The sequence below is a fragment of the Lutra lutra genome, chromosome 12, assembly GCF_902655055.1.
Source record: "Lutra lutra chromosome 12, mLutLut1.2, whole genome shotgun sequence".
Taxonomy (NCBI): domain Eukaryota; kingdom Metazoa; phylum Chordata; class Mammalia; order Carnivora; family Mustelidae; genus Lutra; species Lutra lutra.
Window position 1 is genome coordinate 10,725,483 of NC_062289.1, and position 21,237 is coordinate 10,746,719.

At 33.5% G+C, this 21,237-nt stretch overlaps 1 protein-coding gene and 1 non-coding gene across 3 annotated transcripts in view; one reads left to right on the plus strand and one right to left on the minus strand.

Annotated features, from left to right (window-relative positions):
* Positions 1–2,118: 2,118 nt before the first annotated feature.
* CDH19 (cadherin 19) overlaps positions 2,119–21,237 on the plus strand; it is a 94,913-nt gene continuing 75,794 nt past the window's right edge. For both annotated transcript variants that reach the window (XM_047698319.1, XM_047698320.1), the window contains exon 1: positions 2,119–2,263. The gene's annotated coding sequence lies outside the window, so the exon portion shown is untranslated. The remainder of the gene's footprint in view (positions 2,264–21,237) is intronic.
* Positions 9,186–9,321, minus strand: LOC125082725 (U4 spliceosomal RNA). The gene has a single exon (XR_007122054.1). It is a non-coding gene; the product is annotated as a U4 spliceosomal RNA (small nuclear RNA).

Genomic DNA, 21,237 nt, shown 5'->3' on the forward strand with positions numbered 1-21,237 from the left:
TCCAGTAATGCTCGTGTTACAGCATTGACACTCATTTGTGTAATGGTGTACTTAATTCTGAGACTCTCCATTCTTACACAGTCATGTGCCATTCACTATTCACAATTTCTTGCTCTTTCTGTGTATGGGAAAGAAAAGATTTACTTTTCTTTCTGATGTGAGGAAAATGTTCTAGTAATCCCTGCATTTATATGATGACTAGTGCCATCAGTCCAGGTCAGTCTACGTTTTTGGTTATGGCATAGATATAAAGACTGCTCGATTCCAGCCAGTCTGATGTTAATCCCTCTTACCCTCCAGGGAGGACAAACATTTCTTAAGTAATGAAGAACTTTGTGTCTAATCCTCTCTCCCTCTCCCTCTGCTGCTTCTGTCAGCTCATGCTCACTCTTTCTCTCTCAAAAAATAAATAAATAAAAAAGAAAAGGAAGTACGTTGTGTCTATATTAAAAGCAAATCTAGTTGGCCACTTTGCATAGGTGTTTTATAACATATCTTCCATTTAATGAAATCACACCTTTCTGTAAATGGTATTCTACTTGACATACATTAGTTCCGACCCTGGGTTCTTTAGAAAACGTTATCCTGTCTCAGTATAACTTCTGCAGTTGTGACTGTCCTTTTCCTGATGCAATAATCAGCATAGCGAATGCTCACCTGGGCCCTCATGCCATAGAGCACAAGCCCTGAACCTGGTGTTGAACATACACGTGCGGTTGCACAGTTGCAACCCAGAGTGGAGCTTCATGTGGTATCGAGACGGGGGACAATATCCCGTAAAAAGTTAGATTCCTACATACACACTAGAACATAGATGAAACTAGTGGACATCGTGCAAATGACGTGTCACTCACAGAAGGATAAATACCGCATGATCCCGCCCACATGAGGTATCTAAAGTCATCAGAGAGTAGAGTGGTGGTTAACAGGGCCCGGACAGGGAGGTATGGGGAGTTGCTCAATGGGTGTAAAGTCTCAGCGTGTGCAAGACAAATAATTCTAGAGATCGGCTGTACAACATCCTGCCTGGCATTTACAAACTGTGTTATGTACTTTAGAATCTAAGAGGGTAGGTCTCATGTGTTCCTGACAAAATTTTTAAAAAATACTTAATGAAAAACGCTTATTTTTGGTTTTGACTCAGGTTATAGAGGCATCTAACATTTATTTAACAAATGGTAACAAATAAAGCTTGTTCTTTGTGAATTTAAATATGAAGTAAGCCTAAACTAGACATCACGTAGTCGATTTACTTCTCACTGACATTACTTGTAATTTCTTTCCTACTACCCTTCCCTGTTACGATGAAAAGCAATGAACATGCATACGGTCCCAACTCTGTATCTTTCTGATATTTGTGGTTGCTTCCTCACAATAATTGCATATGTAAACCTTAAAATATTAGTTTTTTAGACATCAGTCATAATTTTGGCACCGTTTTACCTTACACGCTGTTCATTATTTCTGAACCTCTCTAATTTGGTACAAAAAAAATTTTTAACTAAAAACAGCCTTAGTAATCAACACATAACTTAGGATTATGTAGCTCATAATAAATAATAGCTATAACAGAATCTAATTATAAATTTAATGAAATAAGTGTATTTAGGTAATAGATAAACCAAGGAGAAGAAAAGTTTAATTTAAACATTGCCCTCTCTTTCTGTGTTTTACTAGATTCCTGAGCAGAAAGACTGAATTAAGAAGCAGCCAGAAGGCATAGACGCTGAGTGGAAAAGCTCTTCTCTTTTTAGTAACTTTTGTGCCTGTTTTAAATTGATCATTTGTTTCTTCAGCTAATCCCCAAGTAGAGGGCATGTCCTTTCCACTTGTAGGATTCTCTTACAGAAGTTGAATTCCCTCCTTATCACCTCAAACCAATAAGTACTTTATTTTTCCTTTTGCTTGTTGTTAGGAAGAAGGAAAAAAAAAATGGCTCATACCACTTGCTGGAGCTGTCTGCATTTTAATCCAAGCCTATGAACGGACATCAGAGTGCCCTTATGATATTTTGCACAAAAGGCTCAGTGTTCATGGCTGTACTCAGAGAACCCAAAATAGCATTCTGTAAGCAGTGACATTCTGGTGGTGTGGTCCTAAACGAGCAAGTATCTCCAGCTCAGAGCACTGCGACACATGTTCATGTTTGAGGAGAAGCCTGGGAAGCAAAATAAGAACCATCTCTCCTCCTCTTCCTCATGTGTTTACCATGAATTTTGAATGTCAATGTTTGCAGAATTCCTAGAACTTGAAGATAACACAGGTAAGGATGTGAGAATTAGGCATATTTGAATTATATAAATTGTCTTATCATGAATATAGGGCCAGAAAGGACTTTAAAAGTGCTTTGCTAATTGGTGCTTCCAAAGAGAAAAAAATTCTAAAAAATTTAAAATCACAATGTATATATTGAACTTTCTCTAAAATAAATATTTGTGAGACCAGTTGGCCATCTCTACAATTCAGATTGAGGAAAATAAAAGTTGCTCATTCCAGAACATTTAAAATGTTAAATTTCTTAGGAAGAACGTATCACTATTATTTTTTTCCTTCCTCTAGGATTTTGTTTTTAATTTATCATGTATTTATCTTTGTTCTATCAGATGCTATGGACAATAAGGTCACCTTAAAGATGCAAGGAAAATATAGAGTAAATATTTTTAATTCAATTAATAACTTACTTCTTAGGAAACGATATTCGGTATGGAGCTTTCCGCATATCTGAATAAAATTAAGTGTTTCTTTGAAGGTCAGTCAATTCTCAAATTTGACATACAAATACTTTATTTTCTTCCTTTTTGTCAGTTGTTTGGACTTTGAAACTTTTATGAACTTTAGAAAAGTCTTAAGGCAAAAAAGCTTAAGTAATTAAGAATATAATAATATTAATGAAAAGTGAACAATTGGGCAAATTATCAATACAGATACCACATATTCAAACGTGCACGTATTAATGTGCAATAAATTATATCCATCACATGTAATAAAAAAGCTGATTCGTCAGATATGAAAGACACAATAATATGAAAGACATGAAAGTGTAAATTACAAAAATGCAAATTGTGAGATATTTAATATTGCTTCAGTTTTAATTTATTGCAAGTAATTTTAATAGAGTTTCTAATTTTAATAAAATATTTTAGTGTAAGTTTGCCAAAGGGATTTAGTAAGTCTGTAACTAGCATATAAAAAACACATGAAGAGGTAACAACAAAAATATCTAAATAGAATGGCAAATGTTTTCTTTATGTTAATTTATATTGTCGCTCAAAAGAATTCATTTTTTGAACTAATGTATCTATACAGAAGACATTATTTATGTAAAATATTTGCATATTTAGCAATATAAATTTATATTTTGGGTACATTTGCAATATCAAGTATTGTAATAAAATAATATGCATTCATATAATATCCTTTATTCCAAATTCTATATATGTTATATATATATGTGTTGTCTAAGTACACACATGTGCAAATAGATATGTACTTATAATTTTTAGTTTGAAAATATTTAAATTTTTATATAATGTGGACATTTCTGTTTACCAAATTTTGTAACCAATAAAGCTATTCCCCAAAAGGAATAAACATTATAAAATTGAAAGTCTAAAATATTTAATTTTTACAAATAACCAGTGTACAAAATCTAGAAATCATCTCTAGATGACTTATTCTCTTATTTTTTACATGCATTTTCTGCTTTACCAAGGCTTTTTAACAATGACTGAAATGTCTCAGAACATTATGTAAATTATATCTTCATTTTCCATTCTCAATTTTAGTTATTCTTTACTTGTGTCCTAATAAAATATTGAAATATTTATACTTCTATGCTTAAACCCACTGTCTCTCTACCTCTCTCTCACACACACACACACAAACACACACATACACAGACTGGAAATCTTAAAGGTTATTTCATCTCTTCATATATTTTGTTTTGTTTTGTTTTTCCCTTAGAATCTTTCCAATGTATTATTCCTGGGAACTTTAAAAAAATAATTCAATTAAATTATCGTAAATGAAGATGCTTTAAAATGATTTGCATAAATGTTTCCCAAGCATTCTTAAAAAATCTGACCCATCTTTCAGGAATTTGTCGTAATAGAGATACATATAATTAGATAGATGATAATGTATAACTAAATATAAACTGATATTGAATTTTTTGACATTCATGCTCTTAACGTGTACCCTTTAAATATTGTTCTTTTTTTAATATTTTATTTATTTATTTGACAGAGAGAGATCGCAAGTAGGCAGAGCAGCAAGCAGAGAGAGAAGGGGAAGCAGGCTCCCTGCTGAGCAGAGAGCCCGATGTGGGGCTCGATCCCAGGATCTGAGGGATCATGACCTGAGCTGAAGGCAGAGGCTTTAACCCCCTGGGTCATTTAGGCACTCCCCCCTTAAATATTGTTATATTCAGAGTTTTACAGAGTAGTATTTAACATGTTACTGAGTAGTAATAGAATAGAATTAAATGTATCACGTGATTTAAAAGTCTATATTGGTCTTTTCATATACCTCTTTTTAGACTGGGATTTATTGCTACTAACCTAATGTTTGAGACCCATGATAATAAATATGAGAAAATGGAACTTTTGTATTTTGTTGTCATGACAATTTCCTCTATTATTTATGATCTTCCAATACCTGTATCTTTACTTTGGCATAACAGATTGAGGATGAAAAATAAACATGAAACTTAATAACCCAACATGAATCCTTTCCTTCTAGCATTGCTTTTGAATTCTCCTGGATTTGAGAGATGAGTTACTTTTGCCAAAGTGACCAGAAAGATATTTGACACTTTAAAAAACCCATACTGTTAGAGTTTTCAACTTCCATCACTACTCACTAGAAAGAATCCACCTAAAATGCTCTAAAACCTGCCTTTTTACAACTTACAACAAATCAGTTTCTTTTTGAAATGATGCCTGTCCTCTTGAAAATGCTGATGTGATCCAGTAAGAGCATTTGTGTCTCACTTTAAAAAAACACTTTAGGGGGCACCTGGGTGGCTTAGTGGGTTAAAGCCTCTGCTCAGGTCATGATCCCAGGGTCCTGGGATGTAGCCACACATCCGGCTCTCTGCTCCTCGGGGAGCCTGCTTCCTCTTCTCTCTCTCTCTGCCTGCCTCTCTGCCTACTTTTGATCTCTGTCTGTCAAATAAATAAATAAAATCTTAAAAAAAAAAACACTTTAGGGACGCCTGGGTGGCTCAGTTGGTTAAGCGGCTGCCTTCGGCTCAGGTCATGATCCCAGCGTCCTGGGATCGAGTCCCACATCGGGCTCCTTGCTGGGCAGGAAACCTGCTTCTTCCTTTGCCTCTCTGTCTGCCTGTGCTCGCTCGCTCTCACTCCCTCTGTCCCTGACAAATAAATAAATAAAATCTTTAAAAAAAAAAAAAAAAACTTTAGAATTAGTAAAACAAATGTTTATTCAGAAATTCATTGCACTAATTACTCAATAAAAGACATCCAGAATCATCAAGGAATGTTTTAAAATGAAAGCAAAAAAATAAATAAATAAATAAATAAAAAATAAAAAATAAATAAAATAAAATGAAAGCAAAGCATTTAATTGTCTGAGACTTTGCTTTGACATACCAAGTCAGGTTTGAAATATTAGTATTGGACAGTGACTTATCAACATACAGGATCAATACATCTACATTTTATAAGAACTCACATGATAAATGAACTTGTAAATTTGTAGGATAGTATATTAAAGTGGGAAATAATTTTGGTGCATCAATTATGGCTTAAAATAACCTAGATAATTTTCTCTAAGTGCAAAATTTAGAACTGTCATTTCTGTGGAAATGAGCAAATTATACATAAATCATAAAAAAGGAAAATGCCACTATATTTTCTGTCTTTAATTTGGATTATAACTAAATTATTTCCAGGAGTTTGCCACCTATTTTATTTTTTTTAATATCTAGTGGAGACTTTTTAAATCTCTAGTGAAGTTTCTATGACTTTTTTTGATAAAGAGATAATACTATGAAAATCAGAGAAAAACATAAAATGTAACTAGAACATTAAAAAGATTTAAAAAAAGGATATACATGCATCTTTCTATAACTTCTTAATGGTATTGTTGTTTGTCATTAAGGAAATACTTCATGACAATGCTTGAATTTGCTTTTGAAATAGTAAAACAAAATATAACCATTTCCCTATATTAGGCGAAAAAAAAAAGGGGGGCCATAACATCACTTTTCAGATGGATATAATTCTCTTCCTTCTAAATAAGGCTTTTGTCTTTGTGTCTGTATAAGACATTGGTTTTTCTTTGATTATTTTCTTTCTTTTATCCAATATTTGTAAAATATACCAATTCTATAGACATACCAGGATTTGACCCCAAATTATTAGTTAATAATAAATGGGCATATGTGACAATGTAATATTACTCAGTCCTCAAAAACAATGAAATCTTGCTATTTGAGATGACCTGAGTGGATCTAGAGTGTATTATGCTAAATGAAGTACTTACTTCAAATGAAGTACTGACTTCAGTCAGATAAAGACTAATATCATATGATTTCACTCACCTGTGGAATTTAAGAAACAAAAGAGATGACTGTAGAGGAAGAGGTGGGGGAGAGAAAGGGAGAGAGGCAAGCCATAAGAGACCCTTCACTAATAGGGAAAAAAATGAAAGTTATTGGAGGGTCATGGACAGGAGATGGGATAAATGGATGATAGGTATTAAGGAGGGCACTTGTGATGAGCACTGGGTGTAGTATGTAAGTGATGAATCACTAAATTCTCTTACTCCTGAAGCTAACAACCAACCAAAGTTGCAGCTGAATTTTTGACCCAGTAAGTCTCTTTCCTGGGACTTTATCATACTTAAATAATCTAAAAGTAGATAAAGAAGAATATCTACGACAACGGGATTATAAATGATGAATTGAGTAACATAATGTGCTCTCTATCACAATAAAATCATATATAGCCATTAAAAATGACTGTCATAAAGACTATAAAAATGCGTATGTGTATTTGCATGCACACACATATGCATGTGCCTGTTTTTGTCTATGGACAGATTTCAGATTATATATATATATTTTCACTTGATAATATCAAGACCACATAAATTATTTACTAAAGTTCTATGCCATTTTATAATTTCCCATCCCTCATATTTTTAAAATTTTTTAAAGTTTCATTTTAATCCCACTTAGTTAACACACATGTTATATTAGTTTCAGGTGTATAATACAGTAATTTAACACATCCATACATCATCCTGTGCTCATCAAACAAGTGCACTCCTTAATCCCCATCACCTGTTTAACCCATTTCCACACCCATCTCTCCTTTGGTAACCATTAGTTTGTTCTTTATAGTTGAGAATCTGTTCCTCGTTTTGCCTCTCTCTCTTTTTTTTCCCCCTTCGCTGGTTTGTTCCTTAACAAAGCCACATATGAGTGAAATCAAATGTTACGTGTCTTTCTCTAACTTATTTTGCTTAGCATAATATTCTCTCGCTCCATCCCCATTATTGCATTAAAACTCAGTAATCTTTCAGTGTGTATGACTCTTCTTTATCCATCCAATAAGTGGACGTGGGCTATTTCCATAGTTTGGTTATTGCAGATCATCTGCTACAAATATTGGGATGCATATATACCTTTGAATTAGTATTTTTGTATTCTTTGAGTAAATATCTATTAGGGCAATTGACGGATTGTAGTGTAGTTCTGTTTTTCATTTTCTGAGGAACCTCCATTCCATTCTCCAGAGTGGCTGCGCCAGTTTACATTCCCACAACAATGCAAGAGGGTTCCCCTCACTCCACATCCTTGCCAAAACCTGTTGTTTCTTGTGTTGTATGCCATTTTATATAGAGGATGACATACATAAAGTTACTTCTATGAAATTTAAATTTAAACTGTTTTAAAGATATGAAGCAATGTTGTCATTGTGTGTGTGTATTAAACAAATGTTTAAAACACACAGCTCTTAAATCGTAAGTATAATTTTTATGAGATTATGTGACACTGTATTATAATTGAATACTTGCATTGTAGGGAAACAGGAATAAGCAATACACTTTTAACACTGTATATATGTAAGTTAAGTATCCAAATTTTAGTAAATTGTTAATTAGCTGCTTTCTACATATTAAGAAACAGAATGCTGCAAGGCTTACTGGATTAAAGAAATAACATGATGGATTATTTTATATAAGAACATCATCTCTTCACAGAACATATTAACTCTTTCTACACATTGATAAATGGAGTGGCTCATAGTCCACATGATGTAAATTCTAAGAGGAAGAAAAAGACATCTTTTCAGTCAAACAATTCACTCATTCACCAAACTATACTGAATGCTTTTACATTTAAGCACTGAAAGGAACATCTTTATCTTCTCTGGCATCAATTACGAAGGAATCAAAACCTTAAAGAATCTATTTCATCTTGCTTTTTAAATCCATTTGTTCCTCAAATTAATTATATTCATGATGGTTTCCCTTCCTGAAATTTATATGTATGTTTAACCCATTCCCATCTCTTGGAGGTACACTTTTACTGTCTTATAGATTTACAAATGTATCTCTTTTAATTTTTCCTATATACATTTTATTTAGAATTAATGTGATGTGGAGCACCTGGGTGGCTCAGTGGGTTAAGCCTCTGCCTTCAGCTCAGGTCGTGATCTCAGGGTCCTGGGATCAAGCCCCGCATCGGGCTCTCTGCTCAGCATGGAGCCTGCTTTTCCCCCTCTCTCTCTGCCTGCTTCTCTGCCTACTTGTGATTTCTCTCTCTCTCTCTGTCAAATAAATAAAATTTTTAAAAAAGAGAAAAAAAAAAGAATTAATGTGATGTACCCAAATTGCTTATTTTGGGAATTTTGGAGTAGGAGTTTACTTACTCTGTAAGCATGCCATTCATGTTAAAGAGATTTTAAAAATCTTCCTTGTGAGATGTTTCCAATATTATGTTTACTAAAATACATTACTTAGTCATTCTTTGTACATAGCTAATAGCATACAATCATGAGATGATAACCCCAAAATGTAAAATAGTTGTATTAAATACTCTGCTAAGCTAGTCCATCTGGTTTCAAGTTTTGTCTTCAAAATATATTTTTCATGATCACATACTCTAAATAAATTCAACAAGATGTACTTTAAAAGTGTGGACTAGTCAAAAATAATGTGGGCTAGTCACAAGTTATTTTAACCTGCATTCAGAAAACAAAAACATAAATGATATGGAATTTTTTCAATTAGCAATAATCGCACCTCAGATAAACCTCATTGGCTATGATACTGCCACTGCGCAAAGCTGGAATTTTTTATTTATATGTTTTATATAAAGAAACTAAGAAAGCATTGAGTTTTTTTATTTTATACTTTGAAACTAAACTAATTCTTTTTTCACAGAGGTGTTTGTGCAAAAATATTTTGTACTGAAATAATTATATATTCTCATTTATTTTTAAAAACCTCTCCTTTGAGGTAGACATTCCATATTAGGATCCAAAATTTATTATCATTTTACTCTAAAATTTTTGTGAATGACTACTGAAATACTAAATTAAACTCCTTATCAATTCATTTTTTCAGTTTTGAAATTGATTTCAGTATCATTTTAACACAGAATAATTTGAGAGATTAAAATTTAGAATTTCTTGAATTTATTTTTTAACTCTCAAGTCATGGGGAAGTGTAAGGAAAATGATATTATTGCTGTTTACTTATATATTATTCATAATAAACAGAATTTGTAGAGTGGTTACTTTGGTGCTTGGTTTATTTTTTCCTTGTAACATCTTTGCTTGTTATTGCCCATTTAATTGTCCTATAAACAGAATCCCAAAACTGCATTTTTTATCTTAAAACATTCTTTCTTAAATCCATACTCCCCAGTGAAGAGATCTCTGCTTTTCCTCTATTAGCATCTACTTTGAATGACTCATCTCTTCTTAGAATTCATCAGTTCTAGACTCTGATCACTCTTCAGTCCATTCTTTTCTGCTTCAGTCATTCCTAAAACTTCTCTTTAGTTATTCACCAAGATGTATTTTTTTGTTTGTTTTTCTTTTAATTGACAAATGGTATGAGAAACCAAATCTGGGCACTAAGGGTGCATGTTAGTTTTGGTGATAGGTAAATTGCCAATGATGTTGGTGTGACCTCTTTTGGTGACAAGTTAAGAAAGATACCTATTTTCATGTTCATTTGTTAACATTGATTTTTCCAATTAAATACAATTCACTATGGAACTTTACTTACCTGATACCATGAGTGTTGTCAACTACTAAATCTTTCTATTATACAACTATAATTGTCATAATCCTGTCCAATCTCTTTAAACATTAGTCAAAAATTAACTGTCTTCAAAAATTAGTTTTAGGGGCTCCTAGGTGGCTCAGTGGGTTAAGCCACTGCCTTCGGCTCAGGTCATGATCCCAGGTCCTGGGTTCAAGCCCCGCATCGGGCTTTCTGCTCGGCAGGGAGCCTGCTTCCTCCTCTCTCTCTGCCTGCCTCTCTGCCTACTTGTGATTTCTCTCTGTCAAATAAATAAATAAAATCTTTAAAAAAAATTAGTTTTATATTTTTATGCAATAAATAGTACATTTATAAACAGTGTTTTACACCACATTTTCTAAATTCTGATTTATTTCTTTAGGAGATAGACTTTCAGACATGAGTTCAGTAGATAAAATGGTGTAAAATCTTTAACGCTTCTGAAATATATTTTCTAATTTAAACATATCATTTCAATTTATTTTGTTGGTATGAGAAACAGCTCATGACAAGAAGTCATAGTTTAAGAGCTTTGAGGTTATAAGAAGTAAGTGCCCCTGGGGGAAATAATATATATTAATTAAAAAAGGAAGAAGTAAGTGCATATAGTTGAGAGATTTAAGAGGTACACTTGACCATAAATGAAGTTTGAATATGTATGGAAGGTAAAGTAAACATTGAAGGGGGGTTCCTTATTCAAGTTACAGTTTTTGAGTGGGTCCTGGTTCCATTCAATGAGAGAAAGAACAGTGATGAAGAGGAATGAGCAATAAAAGATAAGGGTTTCTCTGTGGGCCATGAGACTTTGAAATGCATCTTGGAAAATAGATCTATAGATAACGAAAGAGATAAATATGGACCGCTGAGAATCTTTGCGGTGCTTCGGTATATAGACATTAAGTGAAGCCATAAAATCTGCAGATATTATTGCACATAGAGAACGAGCAAAGCATTTCTGAAGAATGGATCTTTAGTATTTAAGGAAGAGAACAATAAAATGAAATAGAGATTTTGAGGTGACAAAGAAGCTTAAAGTGTGTAGAGCTTTGCAAGCCAAAAGAGAGAGAATTCTTTTTTTTTTTTTTTTTTTTTTTTTTTAATTTGACAGAGAGATCACAAGCAGGCAGAGAGGCAGGCAGAGAGAGAGGAGGAAGCAGGCTCCCCGAGAGAGCAGAGAGCCTGATGCGGGGCTCGATCCCAGGACTCCGAGATCATGACCTGAGCGGAAGGCAGCGGCTTAACCCACTGAGCCACCCAGGCGCCCCGAGAGAGAATTCTTAAAAAGGGAATTGCAATTATGGTGAAAGCAACAATGTGCTATGCCACTATAAAGTTAATTTCAAAAAATAAAGAAAAAAATGTATTGAATTTTGTTAAAGAAATCCCCCTCTTGACCTGGATGGATTGGTTGCATTGTAGTATTGGGGGGACAAGCCAGATTGCATTTTTCTGTAGATTGGATGAGAAAAATATGGAGTGAATGAACATTTATTCCATTTCCCTGAGATTTATTTTTTTTATGTTGTGTCTTTTAAATTAATACCCTAATCATCTTTTTATCTTATTTTCTATACCCATGCTTTCTTTTTCTGCTTTGATAAAGATTTTTCTTCAAATTTACCTTTCAAAATTTCCTCCTATACATAACTTTAAAAAATAGCCAGGAATTACAGTTCCTGTTCTCTAAACACTCTTATTAAAAGCAAGCTATACTCCTTTCATTGAGGAAGTCCCTTATTTATCTAAGGAGCTTTTGGGTTTCTTCCTTTCTGTTGTTGTTGTTGTTCTCTACCACTCCTGGCATTTGTTTATGCTTCTTTTCAGTTATATTTTTATGTTTTCTATTTGTTTTGGACTTTTTCTTTCAACTGACATCTTTCCCCAAAAGGAACCTCATGTATATATAAGAATAAGGAACATAAAAATTGTTTGGGAAGTCTTTTTGTATGAGTGGCAAATGGAGACTGAATACTATCGGAATTCATTAGATATTTTTCTGACAATGACCAAGGTGATTGATTTAGAGATCCTCAGATATTATAGTTTTTCTCTTGAGGATATATATTTCTCTATTAAAGAAAATTGATAGGCAGACAGGTAGGTAGAGAGAGAGAGAGAAAGAAAGAGACTTCAACTTATAAGTTGATGGAAATCAACTTTTCTATATTAAGATGTGACAACAGACCTATATAGTAATGGTTTATTCTTCTGATATTCTAAAATGTCTTAGGTCCCGTGACTACTTATACACAATTCTACTCCTTTCTCCTACCAGATCCTGACATTTCATATAATAGAAACTGTACACATTAGCCTTCGGTGTATTAACCTGAAGTTATTTGTAATATTTAGGAAATATTTCCCATTCCCAATTGCCTTGAATTGGACAGAGCTCTTACCTGAATGATTTAAAGTGTGTGTATTTACAGTCACTTCTTTTATTTTTATTCTTGTAGCAATGGGGACTTAGTAGTGGTTCTCTTTTGCACTTTAGGAAGAGATTAATTAGAATTTTCCAAAGAAATCTGGGATTAGAAATATTTAAATAAATGCCATGTTTTTGTGGTATAATAATAACTACCTTTATTGAATATTTGATATGCTTCAGGTCCAGCTTGTTATTTTTATGTGACTTATCACAGCATACCTAGAAGTTACGTATGCTATCTCATTTTGCAGTTGGAGAAACTCAATCTGAGTGTTTAAGTACTTAGACTAGTGTCATGCAGCTGTATTATTATAGAGACACAAATCTTTACATTTTATACAGATTCTCCTGAGTGGTCAACACTAATTTAATATTAATATTAAATGAAGATTTAACTAAGTACTATAATTAAGAAAAAGAACCAGATAGAAATTATACAGTTCATTTGACTTAATTCCTATTTTCAGTTTGTATTACTTATAAGAACCATCTATTGTAGGTATAATTTGGCAACCAGAAAGTTACTATTGCATAATCAGAACATAGAGTAAAAGTCTGAGAACCCATGCAAATTGTTCTCTTAAAGAGAGAGAAAAGCAGGATAAGGTGGGAGATATGGACTTGAAATACTCAAAATGGCCATGTTGTGCTCCTCCACCGTGCAGAGCAATCTCCAGACAAGTGACTCCCTTGTAGTCTCCTGTAGGTAATGTAGAGTGTGCCCAAGACCATCAGCTGAGCTGTGGCAAAATATAAAAAAAATCTATTTATATTGATGTTTTTTTACCTCATACTCTTATATTTCAATTTTGAGTATGTTTTTATGAAATATCTTTATGGTGGTAAAAGTTGTAGAAGTAAATGATTAGTATAAAATACGTATTATAATTTTGGAGTTTACCCTAAGCATTTTTTTCATAGGAGAATAAATATGAAAATTTGGAAACCACTGTCCTAGAAATAAACCCTGGACATTATTTACCCATATATTTCTTTTTTTCTTTCCAAAATGGCATCCATATCCTGGAAAATGGTTTCCTGCAAGGTTAAGGGAACCAGCTCTGAAGGAAGTAATCTGCTTGGATTTAATTCCAGCCTGACAAATTATTACATAGCTAAGCAAATCTAGTTAACTTCTGTGTGCTCACTATCTGCATTTATGAAATATCAATAATAATGGAGCATATACCATAGAACTGTTGTAAGAGAAATCAGTTAAAGAATGGCATACTCTTTGTACAGTAATAATCATAAAGTAAGCCCCCAATATATGTTATACGTAATGGTTGTGGTGGTGGTGTTATCCTTGGACCATTTGCCTTATAATCATCTTGGAGCTTGTTAAAATCTCCTAAATGGTGAATCAGAATCTGTGGAATATGGAATCTACATTTTACTTAGCTTTGCGGTTAACTCTAATGTGAATAAGGTGAATAAGTCATTTCCTAGAAATCGAGGGACTGAATTTACCAAGTTATTGATTACTTGACACTTATGTAAAGAAAAAGGGATTCTCTTCATGAGTAATGAAAATTTTAAAGAGGAAAAATGTAACCATCTCCAAAATAATAGTTTTGTCATGTTTGTTCATGTTTTAAAAAAATAATTACTACAATTATCAAAGTGTTTTTGCATGGCAGCTAAAATGCTTTAATATTTTAACCAGTTCATATGAATCAGGTACTATGTGGTTATAAACATTTTAAGTCTTGCATTGATTCTACACACACACACACACACACACACACACACACATAGAGTGTATGACTTTTTTTTAATTTTTTTTTAAGATTTTTATTTATTTATTTGACAGAGAGAAATCACAAATAGTCAGAGAGGCAGGCAGAGAGAGAGGAGGAAGCAGGCTCCCCGCCGAGCAGAAAGCCCGATGTGGGGCTTGAACCCAGGACCTGGGATCATGACCTGAGCTGAAGGCAGTGGCTTAACCCACTGAGCCACCCAGGCGCCCCAGAGTGTATGACTTTAAATTTTTTTTCCATTCACTAAGATTTAGGTCTTTAAAAAGTCATGTTTATATTATGCCTTTTTCAATACAAAATTATATTTTCCACACCATTTGGCAGTGATGCTTACTAAGTATTACTTTTGATGGTAGAATACATTTATAGCTATTATAGTTATAAAGAATATGTACTGAAAGCAATTGATAATTGGAGAAGGGAACATTTAGATGATATATTTGACTAGGTATTATGTAGCTACTAATACAACATCAGCAAAAAAAAATGTCAAATAGAGTGCAACTGTGTCTTTATTTACTGTAGTAAGCAGTAGCTAAAAAGATTTTCAACGAGTGAAAAACAAAATAATATATGCATAATGGAAATTGAAAACCAAATAAATAATTCTGAAATAAGCTCTTGGGACAGTAGGATGCGTTGTTGTGAGGAAGAAAAATATTTTTTCTTTTCTTGTTTCTATGGTGATATATAAATTTAATTTGTCAGATACCACTTATGTGATGAGAATAATTAGCTGGTAGGCTTTCATATTTATCCAAATAATGTTTTTGGATTGTGGAATGTGGAAGCAAAAAATGCTTCACTTTGCTATGATTGTGGAAATTCTCACTCTTTACATAGATGGTAACTGGTAATTTTGTCAAACTGCCATGATTTATTTCCCAGATCAAGAAATCTCCAAAAGTGGGGTGCTTGGGTGAATCAGTCATTTAAGCATCTGATTCTTGATTTTTGGGTGAGCTCATGATCTCAGAATCATGGGATTGTGCTCCATGTCAGGCTCTGTGCTTAGTGGGGAGTCTGCTTGAGATACTCTCTCCCTTCCCCTCTTCCTTTGCCCCTTCCCTCACTCACACTCTCTCTACAATAAACAAACATTTTTAAAAATAAAGAAATCTCCAAAAGTGCACCTTACTAATCATTCTTTGAAGTTTTTACTTTCCTAAATTTATTATTATTTTTAGCATTGAAAGTCATTACTTACTGGTTCTATATTATCTGAAAGCTGTGTAAGATTAAACTGATGATAAAGGAAATTTGTGATATATATTATATATTCTAATTGGTGGATCAGTGGTATATCTAAGTGAATTATAATTAAGTCTTCAATACATATAGAATTCACACACACACACACACACACACACAGAGCATGACCCTTGACATAAATGAAGTTTTCCTTCTGCTTGTTTTTGTTTTTGTTTTTTAAATTTTATTTATTTGAGAGAAAGAGAGAAAGAGCACAAGCAGGGGTAGAGGGAGAAGCAGGCTCCCGCTGAGCAGGGAGCCTAACACAGGGCTCTATCATGACCTGAGCTGAAGGCAGACACCCAACAGACTGAGCCGCCCACGCTCCCCTTTCTATTTGTTTAGACAAAATTTTTGTTGGTGTGTGTAATGCAACTTTGATTCCTTCTAGTCATAAAAATTAAAAATGAATCAGATTCAACTAATTATAAAAATAAAATATACTTGGAATCAATTAAAGCTAAATCTACTCTCATAAAACACAATACAGTAATCCAAATTATGACAATTCCTCAACTCAATTTATATAGATATAATATCCTAATGCCAAAAAAGACAGTGTAGGAAAGAAATAGTAGAATAATTTTGCATATGATATTAGCTAGAAATCACCATATGCTATATAGTCTATATTGTATAACTTAGAATTTATATTCTGTATAACATTTATACTACCAACAACATATATCATAGATAATATATAATATAGATTACACTTTATGTATTGTTTTTGTTATGTATTTTATACATACAAAGTGGTGTGCATACATTAGGAATGCAAGCATGTCTCAGTATTATTGAATCTATTCTCTCTATTCTGTACCTTATCAGACCAAAGAAAAAGAAAGTAACCATATGGTAATCTCAATTCATAGTCTCAATTTTAAATAAGCACATATTTATAACAAAAACTTTTTTTTTTCAAGATTTATTTATTTGAGAGAAAGAAAGAGAGAGCATGTGAGTGGGAGAGGGGCAGAGGGAGAGAGAGAATCCTCAAACATACTCCCCCACTGAGCGTGGAGCTGGATCCCAGGGCCCTAAGATAATAACCTGAGCTGAAATTATAAGTCAGAAGCTTTAACTGACTGAGTCACCCAGACATCTTAACAAAAACTCCTTAAAGCTAGAAATATTCACCAAAATCCTCTCCATGTGAAAATTTGGAAAAAAAGTGGGAATTTTGGAATTTTATGTGTGTATATATGCCTGCATGTAATGAACTTTTAAGTTACTTGTTACTTGGTGTTGTGAGATAAGAGAGCCTTTGGCTGTCGCCCACTACATCCCATGTGCATTTGACTTTTCAAAGTTTCCTCTATGGTACTCAACTCAAACACGTGGTTATAGGCTCTGGATTTGAATTGGGAGTAGAAATCTACAGGACTGAACATACAAGTGTCCACGATAGTAATTCAACTCAGTTTTCCTGAACTAAATAAGTTGAATTGAATCCATCAGTCAGGAAATTATTAGGAGGTTAGGATTTAACAGTTGGGTTAGTGGGCAGGAGAAGGAAGAAATATAATTATTAGTACTATTGGAGATTTAGGTATATCTATGTTTTAAAGTTTAAAATGTAAACATTAAAATACAACAAAGGGTTATTATTTGAAAAAGGGTATTATTTGAAATCACAAGGAAAAATTAAACTCAGTATGAAAGATTTTAAGTATTTGCTTTAAAATTCATGAGGGGGTTGCCTAGGTGGCCCAGTCGGTTAAGCATCCAACTCTTGAGTTCAGCTCAGGTCATGATCTCAGGGTTGTGAGATGAAGCCCCGTGTGAGCTCTGTGCTCAAAAGGGAGTCTACTTTCTCTCCCTCTCCCTCTGCCCCTCCTCCTACTCTCTCTTTCTGAAATAAATAAATAAAATCTTTTAAAAAATAAAAATAAATAATTAGTGAGCAAATGGCCAAATAATTTATTCATTACCTAAAACTGTGGAGCAAATACCCTAGAAATATCAAGACTGGGTTGAATTATAGAAACCAAGCCTTGACATATACACAGGAAGGAATAGATGAATTATATAGGCTATGGAGATTTCTACCCTATTTAACTAACCTTAATATCTTAACTTGGAAATGGCTTATCTTGGACTGTTGTTTGGAATAATGTTTTTGTCCCTGGGCACATCATATTTCTCCCCAACTCTGACCTTGTTCAACTTGTATTCTTTCAGGTTAGGTATTTTTATCTCTTTTATTACTCTGACAAGACTTTATTCCAGTTATTATCTATAGCTGGCCTTTGTGACTTCTTTTTTCCCATTAGTTTATATAAGCTCACTTTGATCTTCTTTCTTCTCTTTTTAAATGGAGGTTAATAATTAGTATCTCACAGAATTATAAAGAAAATTAACAAGAGAAAACATGAAGTACATATTATGTTTCAGGAATATAGTTGGGGATTTTATTAGGGTGCTAGGCTATGAAGCCAAGCAGCTACCACTTCTTAGTAACCTCATACCACAAATATTTAATGAAAGTCATGAGGGTACAATATTGAGTTCCATACACTTACCAGTGCCCTAAGCTTGATTGAGGCTCTGCTGTCTCATAGCTAGAATATTTGAGTGCCAAAAGAAGGGAGGGATAAAAACAAAGCCTTTCACTGCTCTATTTCTGAGGTGAAAGCCATCGCCATCAATTACTTATAGATAGGAAACTAATCACATAACCCTGCCAAATTATAGGAATGATATTGATGAACAATAGTATGTCTGCTACAGTGATTAAAAGATATTAGTTATTTTTATTACTCTCTGATGTCTCCTCCCTGCCACTTCAGTGCACTAATCATCCAGAGGTTAGGGATGGATTATGAAATCCTAACGAATTAAAGGTAGCCTTTGCTTAGAGCAATGGGGTGAAAGGGAAGATATCATGATAACAATGACATATCTGAGTATAGAATCCCCAAGGGCTCACTTAGAATTTCTGCCTGTAAGTTTTGCAGGTAGCTACCTCAGTATTTCTAAACCTACTTTTGACACTCCCTACACCATCTCTCTTGAAATCCAGTTGGCCATCACGTGTAGTCAGTGCTGGTTCTGTGTTATTTATTGATTCTCTTACTCGTACTATTTCACATTAGTCTGAGTGCTGGGAGATACATTGGCACCTTGAACCTCCGATACCAAGATCTAAATATGTGAAGCAAGCAAATTTTATAAAACATCAGTGTGGAACAAATGGTAAAATACAGCTCTTGGGACTGTGAGTGGTTAAACTCTTACAGAGGAAGTATTTAGAAATTGTCTTCTGGGGCGCCTGGGTGGCTCAGAGGATTAATAAGTCTCTGCCTTCAGCTCAGGTCATGGCCCCAGGGTCCCAGGGTCGGGCTCTCTGCTCAACGGGAGTCCACTTCTTTCTCACCCTCTGCCTGTCACTTCCTCTGTTTGTGCTCTGTCAAGTAAATAAATAAAATCTTAAAAAAAAAAAAAAGAAGAAGAAATTTTTTTCTCTCTTAATTCAAGGAGTTATATATTTATAGAAAGAAAAAAAATGGAGGCTTTGAAATGTGTATTAACACTCCTCTTTTATCCCTTAAGTCCCTTTATAATGTCTGGTAGAGCAGTAGCATGGGTGGTTGGTGAGAGGTTATAGACTATAGCTCCAAGTCGAATTTTTTTAATATTACAGACACAGATTCAATATCCATTCCAAAAAATTGGACTGTATATTTGTGTAAACCTATTTAAAACCTTGTCTATTTGCTTAAACACAAAAGTAAGTGTATTAATGCTGGGAAATGTGAGGTTGTTGAACTGTTTCAGCTGAACTATCTTGAGAAATCGGTATTGTCTGTTATGTTAATTCCCACCTTCATGTCTGCCTTTATATTTAATTTTATAGATCTATATATTTTTTTGCTTTAATCAGTTTTATTTTAATCATTTAATATGATGTTAGCTTTTAATTAAATATTTTGAATCTTTATCAGCGCTTGAAAACATCTGCAATTCCAGACATTGAAATTTTGCTTCTCTGGATCTATTGCGTTGGGCCCCTGCCTGTTTATCACTCACTTCAAGGTGCCTATGTATTCATAAGTTAGATGTGCTTATTTAAGCCGAGAACAAACTGAGGGTTGCTGGAGGGGAGATGGGTGCGGCATGGACTAGATGGGGGATGGACATTAAGGAGGGCCCTCGTGATAAGCACTGGGTGTTACTATAAAGTGATGAATCTCTAAATTCTACTCCTGAAACCAGTACTCCACTATATGTTAACTAACTAGAATTTAAGCAAAGACCTAAAAAAATAAATTGATGAAGAGAAATGTTTTATATTATTTTTAAACAGTTTTAGAAACCATAATTTTGAGAGTTTTCCTTTTTCCCCTAAGCTTTAGAACTTCCTGACCATTGCAGATTATTAGTCTTTTGATACATCATTTTGACCAAGCCACTCACAGTTTGCTAAAGATGGAGACATTATATTAATTGCCATCTGTTTTTCTCTATGAGAAGCTGACTTAGTTGAGCCTTGTTTTAGCTTTCCACAAGCCTTCCAGAATACATTATATTTTTATAAGTTTTCACAGATGGAATAATTATCTTTATGTAACCAAGAAGAGGTCATAGAAAAGACAATTCATAATTAGATTCAGTTACAAACTGTATAAGTGCATAGATTATAATATTTTTCATCCCTTAAGTCATAATTAGTCCTCTTTGAAAACATAATTGTTCTGAATCACACTGAGATCATTTTTAGCCTATATATGTCCATGCAATATCCCATATTATTTCAGGCATCATGATATTTATTTGTCATAGTCACATAGCCATGCTTAGAATAAAAAATGACATTCAAATCATTTGAAAATATATATAGAACATACACATTAAGAGCCATATATCTTAACTTTTTGCAGTAGACATTCATAAAGTCTTTTTTAATATGTGTATATTGTTTGAAGAAATAACAGTAGTTGAATATTTCAAACTTTAGAAATAAATCATTAGCTCTTTCCCACGCACTTATAGGTAGCTATTTTTGTGTAGTTAAAAACTCTTATAAAAACATTTAATGTTTGTCAGACAGTATCTAGGCACATTAACTCATTTAATCAAGATAACTCCATGGGATAGGCACTAGTGTTAAACTAATTTTCCAAATGAGATGAGTAGGTACCCAGAGGTTAAACCTTTGTCAAGTATTATAGCAGTGGGTGGCAAGACTGTGTATTCAATTCTTCCTAGACCCCTCACTCCACGAAGCTGCCTAGGGAGCATTTCATCTCAACAAATCTGGGAGAACAACCCCAGGGGCAGTCAGTGGTGCTCTCTTGATCTTCATGATGGCACTAAATAGACTTTTCTTATGTAATCATGTATAGACATGTACTAAATACCATCACAGGTAATACACATGAGGAAAATTTTAAGTCATTTATAATTTCTCAATGCAGACACAATTTCTGTCTACATTTGAGGTCATAGTCTTTCTGGCCTTCTTTTCAGCACTTGTCAACATACTTTTTTCCCTAAATTAATGGGATAATT